This window comes from Rana temporaria, chromosome 1 (genome assembly GCF_905171775.1).
Source record: "Rana temporaria chromosome 1, aRanTem1.1, whole genome shotgun sequence".
Classification (NCBI taxonomy): Eukaryota; Metazoa; Chordata; class Amphibia; order Anura; family Ranidae; genus Rana; species Rana temporaria.
The window spans coordinates 1,564,113-1,572,065 of NC_053489.1; positions in this window are offsets into that span (position 1 = coordinate 1,564,113).

The window sequence follows — 7,953 nt, forward strand, 5'->3', positions numbered from 1 at the left end:
TGGCGTAATTCTTTTAAAATTTGAAAAAAAGACTGCTAAATACATTTTATATATGTTTATGTTTTATAACGTTTACAGGCCCATTATTATCCCCCCCCCCTGTTTTCGTAATATGGAAAATACCCGGTGCTGAATGAAAAGGGAGACTTTATATTGTATTCTAGTATTTTAAAAACCGTGCCTGGTAATTTTCCTGACTATATATATATTTGCACAGTATCTAAAATATAATTGTTGAAAATATTAGTGTAAAACAGAAAGACATTATAAAGTATTTGACCCCCCCCCCCTCCCCGTCTATTATGTTTTCAAATTTTATCATTTTAACATATATTTTTTATGTTGTATCATTTATTTAATTCTTTTTTAACGTGAAAATACATTTTTATGCACAGTATCTTGAATAAATAAATAAATAAATACACGTTTCCTGTTTTTTGAAACATTGAAATTGAAAATTAAAATTAAAAATAATTTTTTTTTTGAAAAAGCCTATTATTTTTTTTTTTTTATATATATTTATATATTTTTTTATCTTTAAAAAAAAATCCTTTTACATATAAATACCCTTTACATGCATCTAAAATAAATAATTCCTGGTTTTGGAGGGTTGGAAATACGAGCCTTTAAAAAAAAAATGAAGACGCCGCCTAATATATTTTATAATCTACTAATTTTAATATTTAAATGCTATTTACATGCACAGGATCTAAAAGAGCAAGGGGGGCAGATCTACAAAGGTATTACGCGGCGAATCTCTTGATACGCCGGCGTAATTTCAAATTTTGCGGCGTCTTATCTTTGTTTTGTATCCACAAAACAAGATACGACGGCATCTGGGATCGATCCGACAGGCGCATGTCTTAGTACGCCGTCGGATCTAAGCTGCTACTTTTCGGCGGCCGCTAGGTGGCGTTTTTCCGTCGAATTCCGCGTCGAGTATGCAAATTAGCTAGTTACGGCAATCCACGAACGTTCGTCCGGCCGGCGCATTTTCTCACGTCGTTTGCGTTCGGCTTTTTCCGGCGTATAGTTAAAGCTGCTGTTATGAGGCGTACTCAATGTTAAGTATGGCCGTCGTTCCCGTGTAGAAATTTGAAATTTTTACGTCGTTCGCGAATAGGAATTTGCGCAGAATGACATCACCGTCGGAATCATTGGCTTGTTCCGGTTTAATTTCGAGTATGCGCACTGGGATACCCCCACGGGCGGCGTATGCGCAGTTAAAAAAGAAAACTTTGTTTACGTCGGGTCACAACGTATTTACATAAAACACGCCCCCATCACAGCCATTTGAATTCCGCGCCGTTACGCCGCCAGAGATACACTACGCCGCCGTAACTTACGGCGCGGATTCTTTGTGGATTAAAAAACAAAAAGTAAGTTACGGCGGCGTAGTGTATCTTAGATACGCTGCGCCGCTGTACGAGGATCTGCCCCATAATTTCTGGTTTTGAAACATTGAAATTATTATTGTTGTTAAATAAAAAGAAATAAATAAAAAGAAATAAAAAGAAAATAGAAATAAGAAATAGAAATAGAAAAAAGAAATAGAAATAGAAAAAAGAAATAAATAAAAAGAGATAAAAATAAATAAATAAAAAGAAATAAAAAGAAAATAGAAAATAGAAATAAGAAATAGAAATAGAAAAAATTAATAAATAAAAAGAAATAAATAAAAAGAAATAAAAAGAAAAAATAAATAAGAAATAGAAATAGAAAAAATAAAGAAATAAAAAGAAATAAAAGGAAAAAAGAAATAAAAAGAAAATAGAAAATAGAAATAAGAAATAGAAATAGAAAAAAGAAATAAGAAATAGAAATAGAAAAAATAAAGAAATAAAAAGAAATAAAAAGAAAAAAGAAATAAAAAGAAAATAAATTATTTAAATAAAAATAAAAAGGTGAATTCAGGAGAACAGAATTTGTTCTGCATTTATTTTGTGCTTTATTTTATTTATTTTTTTCTTCACTGACAAGTTGAGGATCCACCAAAATACCGGAAGGATTTCCAAATAATTAGATTTTTGGCTTGTTTTTTATGCACACATATTTTTTAATATAAAGTCTTGTTGTATGGGTGGGAATTTCTGGTCCCCTTCCATCGATGGGGGGGGAGGGGGGGGGATGGGGTGACATGCGGTGCGGTTCCAGTCCTGCCCCGGTGAGGAGGATCCGTCACGCTGCCTGACAGCCGGCTGGGGAAATAATATTTAGAAAACAATGTTTGTAAATCCCACCGGTGTCACTCAGATAAATCCCCTCCCCCGCAGGGCAATCTCCTTATTACAGATGAAGATAAATGAGCAGCGCGCCCCCCCCCCCCCCGGGTAATTAATAGACTCGGGGTATTATTTATTCCGCCAGATCCTCTCTTCTCCGTTACGGCGGCCAAATATTTCCTGCGCAGAAATTATGTACTCGATGACAATAACAATAAAACGATTTTTGCAGCATTTCTTTCTAACAAAAAACATTAAGAATAATATAAGTAATAATAATAATAATAATAATAATAATAATAATAACATTTATGCAGCATTTATTTTTAATGTTTTATAATAATAATAATAATAATAATAGTTACTGTGCATTTCTTTTTAAAATAACTTAAAAAAAACAATAATAGTAATACTAATAATAATTTTGCAACATTTATTTTTAACATAAATAATAGTAATATTTACTCTGCATTTATTTTTTACATAACATAAAAAAAATTACAATATACTAATGATATTTTGGCAGCATTTCTTTCTAACAGAAAACATTAACAATAATGGGCCAGATTCATGAAGATCCGCGGCGGCGTAACGTAACCCGTTTACGTTACACCGCCGCAAGTTTTCGGCGTAAGTGCCTGATTCAGAAAGCACTTGCCTGTAAATTTGCGGCGGTGTAATGTAAATCTGTCCGGCGCAAGCCCGCCTAATTCAAATGGGGCGTGTGTCATTTAAATTAGGCGCGTTCCTGCGCCGGACGATCTTCGCATGCTCCGTCTGAAAATTTTTCCGACGTGCTTTGCGCGAAATTACGGCACCCCGACGTGTTTTTTGAACGGCGACGTGCGTAACGTACTTTCGTATTCCCGGACGTCTTACGCAAAAAAAAAATTGAAATTCGACGCGGGAACGACGGCCATACTTTAACATGGCTGTCTAAATGTATGCCATGAAAAAGAAGCCGCAACTTTACGACAGGAAAAACAGACTAGCGACGACGTAAGAGATTTGCGACGGACGCGCGTATCTTCGTGGATCGCCGTAATCAGCTCATTTGCATACCCGACGCTGGAAAACGATGCAAACTCCACCCAGCGGCCGCCGGAAAATTACACCTAAGATCCGAAGACGTACACCTGTCGGATCTTAGCCAAAAGCCGTCGTATCTTGGTTTGAGGATTCCAAATCAAGATACGACGCGGCAAATTTGAAAATACGCCGGCGTATTGCCGCTGTGAATCTGGCCCAATATTAGTAATAATAAGATGTGTGCAGCATTTTTTTATGTATTATAATAATAACAGTTACTCTGCATTTCTTTTTAAAATAACTTAAAAAAAAACAATAATAGTAATACTAATAATAATTTTGCAACATTTATTTTTAACATCAATAATAGTAATATTTACCCTGCATTTATTTTTAAATCATAAAAAAAAATTACAATAATATACAAATTATATTTTTGCAGCATTTCTTTTTGATCTTTTCAACATAAATCATAATAATAATAGTATTATTATTATTATTATTATTATTAGAACTTCTTTTTAACATATATATAATAGTAATCATTTTTTTAACATAAATAAAGCTTTTATTTATTTCAATAACACAATTATTACAATACGTTTTTGTGTATAAATGATTGTCCGTAACCTGACATTATTATTATTATACAGAATTTATATAGCGCCACCAGTTTGCGCAGCGCTTTACAATATAAAGGGAGAAAAAAACAATTAAATTCAAGAAGGTTAGAAGGGCAAATAAGGACAATTTATCGGGGGATCATAAACTGTAAAAATATTCACTTATTTTTAACACAACAGTAACAAAATAATAACAATAATAGTAATACTAATATGTATACATCATTTCTTTTTAACAATAATAATAATAATAATAATAATAATATTATAAAACTTTTATTTATTTCAGTAAAGTGATTATTACAATTATGGGTTTAAATGACCGAACCTTGACATATAAGGACAGTGCATTGAGTGATCATATACTATAACATAACAGTAAAAATAAATAAATAGCAATAATAATAATATGTATTCAGCACTTCTTTTTAACATTAATAATAGCAATACTACTACTAATAATAGTTATAATAATATTTTTTTATTATCAATTGCAGAATGTCTTTTAAACAAATAATAAAAAAAATAACACATTATTACTATTAAAACTATATCATGATTATTATTTGCAAAATTCCTCTTTAGCATTTAATAATAATAATAATAATAATAATAATAATAATAATAATAATAATAATAAATTATTTTGATTACAATTGTTATTATTATTATTATTATTATTATTATTATTATTATTATTATTATTATTATTATTTGCAGAATTCCTTTTTTAACATTTAATAATAATAATAATAATAATAATAATAATAAATTATTTTGATTACAATTTTTATTATTATTATTATTTGCATAATTCCTTTTTTAACATTTAATAATATAAATGCATTATTACTATTAAAACTATTATTATTACTCAGCATTTATTTTTGTCAACATAAATTAAACTTTTATTTATTTCAGTAAAGTGAGTATTACAGTTATGGGGTTGACATATAAGGACAATGTATTGGGTGATCATATATTGTAATTTATGCATTTAACAGGAAAAAAATAAAAAAAAATAACACCAATACTAATAATATGTAAGTAACATTTCTTTTTAACACTATTACTACAAAAATTATTATTACAAAAATTACTACTACTATTATTATTCGCAGAATTTCTTTTTAACTAATAATAATAATAATAATAATAATAATAAAATATTACTATTAAAACTATTATTATTATTTTTTGCAGAATTTCTTTTTAATATTTAATGGTAATAATAATAATAAAAATGTATTATAATTATTCAACATTTTTTTTTGTTAACATAAATAAAACTTGTCTTTATTTTTATTTATTTCATTAAAGCAATTACTACAGATATTATGTGTTATAAATGATTGTCTGTGCCTTTGACATGTTGGACAATGTATGGGGTGTATATATTTCTGATGGGACAGAAGGGGGGGATGGGTGTTAAATGTCAGAGATTCCCCATATCAGAAATGTTTCTACGATCTTAGGTGCCCCCCTCCCCCCCCCCACACCTGACGTGGCTCATGGTGGTTGGATGGAAAAGGACCACATGTCTGTCTGTGCACCCCAAACTCTGTAGACTTCCCCTCCCCCAGTCTTCAGTGTCCCTTCCCCCCTCCCCGAGTCTTCGGTGTCCTTCCCCCCTCCCCGAATCTTCGGTGTCCTTCCCCCCTCCCCGAATCTTCGGTGTCCTTCCCCCCGAGTCTTTGGTGTCCTTCCCCCCCAAGTCTTCGGTGTCCTTCCCCCCTCCCCGAGTCTTCGGTGTCCTCCCCCCCCTCCCCAAGTCTTCGGTGTCCTTCCCCCCTCCCCGAGTCTTCGGTGTCCTTCCCCCCTCCCCAAGTCTTCGGTGTCCTTCCCCCCTCCCCAAGTCTTCGGTGTCCTTCCCCCCTCCACAAGTCTTCGGGGTCTTTCCCCCCCTCCCCAAGACTTCACTGTCCCTCCCCCCTTCCAGAGTCTTCGGTGGCCTTCCCCCCTCCCGGAGTCTTCGGTGTCCTTCCCCCCTCACCGAGTCTTCGGTGTCCTTCCCCACCTCCCCAAGTCTTCGGTGTCCTTCCCCCCTCCCTGAGTCTTCGTTGTCCTTCCCCCCTCCCGAAGTCTTCGGTGGCCTTCCCCCCTCCCGGAGTCTTCGGTGTCCTTCCCCCCTCACCGAGTCTTCGGTGTCCTTCCCCACCTCCCCAAGTCTTCGGTGTCCTTCCCCCCTCCCCGAGTCTTCGGTGTCCTCCCCCCCCTCCCCAAGTCTTCGGTGTCCTTCCCCCCTCCCCGAGTCTTCGGTGTCCTTCCCCCCTCCCCAAGTCTTCGGTGTCCTTCCCCCCTCCCCAAGTCTTCGGTGTCCTTCCCCCCTCCACAAGTCTTCGGGGTCTTTCCCCCCCTCCCCAAGACTTCACTGTCCCTCCCCCTTCCAGAGTCTTCTGTGGCCTTCCCCCCTCCCGGAGTCTTCGGTGTCCTTCCCCCCTCACCGAGTCTTCGGTGTCCTTCCCCACCTCCCCAAGTCTTCGGTGTCCTTCCCCCCTCCCTGAGTCTTCGTTGTCCTTCCCCCCTCCCGAAGTCTTCAGTGTTCTTCCCCCCCTCCTGGAGTCTTCGTTGTCCTTCCCCCCTCCCGAAGTCTTCAGTGTTCTTCCCCCCTCCCGGAGTCTTCGTGTCCTTCCCCACCTCCCCAAGTCTTTGGTGTCCTTCCCCCCTCCCGGAGTCTTCGGTGTCCTTCCCCCCTCCCGGAGTCTTCGGTGTTCTTCCCCCCCTCCTGGAGTCTTCGGGGTCCTTCCCCCCCTCCCCAAGTCTTTGGTGTCCCCCCCCTCCCAGAGTTTTCGGTGTCCTTCCCCCCTCCCGGAGTCTTCGGTGTCCTCCCCCCCTCCCGAGTCTTCGGTGTCCTTCCCCCCCTCCCGGAGTCTTCGTGTCCTTCCCCACCTCCCCAAGTCTTCGGTGTCCTTCCCCCCTCCCTGAGTCTTCGGTGTCCTTCCCCCCTCCCGGAGTTTTTGGTATCCTTCCCCCCTCCCGAGTCTTCGTTGTCCTTCCCCCCTCCTGGAGTTTTCGTGTCCTTCCCCACCTCCCCAAATCTTTGGTGTCCTTCCCACCCTCCACAAGTCTTCTGTGTCCTTGCCCCCCTCCCGGAGTCTTCGGTGTCCTTCCCCCCTCCCCAAGTCTTCGTTGTCCTTCCCACCCTCCACAAGTCTTCGGTGTCCTTCCCCCCTCCCGAAGTCTTCAGTGTCCCTCCCCCCTCCTGGAGTCTTCGGGGTCCTTCCCCCCTCTCTGAGTCTTCGGTGTCCTTCCCCCCTCCCGGAGTCTTCGGTGTCCTTCCCCCCTCCCGGAGTCTTTGGTGTCCTTCCCCCCTCCCAGAGTCTTCGTTGTCCTTCCCCCCTCCCAGAGTCTTCGGTGTCCTCCCCCCCTCCCGAAGTCTTCAGTGTCCTTCCCACCCTCCTGGAGTCTTCAGGGTCCTTCCCCCCTCCTGCAGTCTTCGGGGTCATTCCCCCCCTCCCCAAGTCTTTGGTGTCCTCCCCCCCTCTCATAGTTTTCAGTGTCCTTCCCCCCTCCCGGAGTCTTCGGTGTCCTCCCCGAGTCTTCGGTGTCCTTCCCCCCCTCCCGGGGTATTCGTGTCCTTTCCCACCTCCCCAAATCTTCTGTGTCCTTCCCCCCCTCCCGGAGTCTTCGGTGTCCTTCCCCCCTCCCCAAGTCTTCGTTGTCCTTCCCACCCTCCACAAGTCTTCGGTGTCCTTCCCCCCTCCCGAAGTCTTCAGTGTCCCTCCCCCTCCTGGAGTCTTCGGGGTCCTTCCCCCCTCTCGGAGTCTTTGGTGTCCTTCCCCCCTCCCGGAGTTTTCGGTGTCCTTCCCCCCTCCCAGATTCTTCGTTGTCCTTCCCCCCCTCCCGGAGTCTTCGGTGTCCTCCCCCCCCTCCCAAAGTCTTCAGTGTCCTTCCCCTCCTCCTGGAGTCTTCAGGGTCCTTCCCCCCTCCTGGATTCTTTGGGGTCCTTCCCCCCCTCCCCAAGTCTTCGGTGTCCTTCCCCCCTCCCGGAGTCTTCGGTGTCCTTCCCCCTCCCCAAGTCTTCGGTGTCTTTTCCCCCTTCCAGAGTCTTCGGTGTCCTTCCCCCCTCCCGGAGTCTT